This window comes from Tupaia chinensis, unplaced genomic scaffold, assembly GCF_000334495.1.
Source record: "Tupaia chinensis unplaced genomic scaffold, TupChi_1.0 Scaffold000077_1, whole genome shotgun sequence".
Taxonomy (NCBI): domain Eukaryota; kingdom Metazoa; phylum Chordata; class Mammalia; order Scandentia; family Tupaiidae; genus Tupaia; species Tupaia belangeri.
In genome coordinates, this window is record NW_006159538.1 from 4103610 (window position 1) to 4105576 (window position 1967).

Genomic DNA, 1967 nt, shown 5'->3' on the forward strand with positions numbered 1-1967 from the left:
AAGGTCTTTTTCCCATCCTTCTTTACTCAGAAATCAACCAAGAAGACTCATAAAAACACAAATGCCTTTTTTTTTTTAAAGTTTGCTATAGGGTGCATGCACTCATGGGAGGGAGACAGAGAGAGGGAAAGTGTGAAATCACCCTCTGAGGGGATGATCATGCTGCAATCCCTTCTCCATTCTCCTCCCAGGATTTTTGGACAGGCATGATGCCTGGCATGTTTTTCAAGCTGCCAGGTCCAGGACTCAAACTACAAAGCCAGCCATGTGGGATTCAGTTGCCTTAACCTCCATGCCACCTGGTTGGCTCCAGACTTCATCTTTGATGACATATGGAGAGATCTGAAATAGAGAAAGCAGATGAAGAAATCTTCTTTAAAAATGGAAGAGGGGGAAGCTGCTACAGCAGAAATGTCTGATGCCTCATCCTTACCTCCTCAGCCCACCCCTGATTTCAGCCACAGCTCGAACTCGACGATATTGAGTGTCATGCGTCAAGCATATGACCTGCATTTTTTCTCTTCTGGCCCTGGAGCATCTTCAGTAATATAAAGCTGTTTGGTTTCTGTGTGAGTGAAATGCAGTTTGGAGAGAGGTACGTTAATGTCACTGGATACAGTCTTCAACCAAAGGGGATTGCAGAAAGAGCGAGCTGTGGTTTGACTGTGCCCCTAAAAGGTGATATGTTGGAGACTTAATCCCAATGTGACAGTGCTCAGAGGTGGTTCCTTTAAGAGGTAATGAGGTCATGAGGGCTCTGTCCTCAAGAATGGATAAACTCAATTTTTACAGGAGTAGATTAGTTATGAGAGTGGATTCCTAATAAAAGTATGAGTTTGGTGCCTTCTCTCTCTCTCTCTCTCCCTCTCTCTCCCTCTCTCTCCTCCCCCACCCCCTCTTTCTTTCTCTCTCTCATGTGCGTGCAGTCACTTACCTTTCTGCCTTCTGCCATAGGATGGCACAGTGAGAAGCCCCTTGACAGATGCTAACACTTTGATATTGGACTTCCCAGCTTCCAGAACTGTGAGAAATAAATGACTTTGCTTTATAAATTACCCGCTCTGTGGTACTCTGTTAAAGCAACACAAAACAGACTAAGGCAGAGTGGATAAATGCTCCAGCATGCAGTGCTTACGGTGGACAGTTCTGAGAAATGAGGCACTGTGCTCACTTCTCAGTCCTCACTGCCACACTGATGATCTGATCGCATTGCATTCTTTCCCTCTTACATTGGCTTTTCTTTCTTCTTTGATACTCTATTCTACTTCTTCACTCCTGCTTTCTGGGATCTTCTCCTAAACAAACTCTTAACACCCAAGTTTTTGTCTAAAACTTTATTTGTGGGAAGTCCAAACTAGGGCAGGAGATGTTTGTAGGGGGAGAAACTGACAAGAAACACATCAATTTTCCCTGCAGTATTCTATGTAAGATGCCCCTATGAAAAAGCCAGCCATCTGCCTAAGCAAGCTACAGCAAAGTCCTAGAGTCAACCAGTCTGGCCCACATACATATTGTAACCAACCTTATGGTGCCTTATTCTTTTCTTTCTCTGAAAGAATGTTAACTTTTTGAAATTATCTCAAGTCTCTAGAAAAGTTGCAAGAGTAATAATAAGAAATTTCCCCCTTATTTGAGAGTAAGGGTCCAGCATGATAACCCATTATCACTGAGCACTTTAATATGTATTTCCTCAACACAAGGACATTCTCCTATTAGCCACAGTATGATCATCAAAATTGGGAGATTGACATCAGCAAGTTACAAACATCTAACTTTCAGACCCCATACAGGTTTCCCCAATTGTCCCTATGAAGTCTTTTTTTAGCAAAGGAACCAGTTCAGTATCCTGCGTTGCGGTTAATTGTTATGTCTCTCTCTTTCTCTTTCATAAATTTATTTATTTACTTTTAAATTCCAGATAAGTTGTGCACTTGTCAGAGAGAGACAGAGAGGGAGAAAGGATCTCC

The 1967-nt window shown here is 42.6% G+C and overlaps 1 long non-coding RNA gene across 1 annotated transcript; it reads right to left on the reverse strand.

Annotated features, from left to right (window-relative positions):
* Positions 1-251: 251 nt before the first annotated feature.
* Positions 252-1015, reverse strand: LOC106733980 (uncharacterized). Its single transcript, XR_001369791.2, has 3 exons — positions 935-1015; positions 434-565; positions 252-342 (listed from the first exon to the last, which is right to left on the reverse strand). It is a non-coding gene; the product is annotated as an uncharacterized LOC106733980 (long non-coding RNA).
* Positions 1016-1967: the final 952 nt, after the last annotated feature.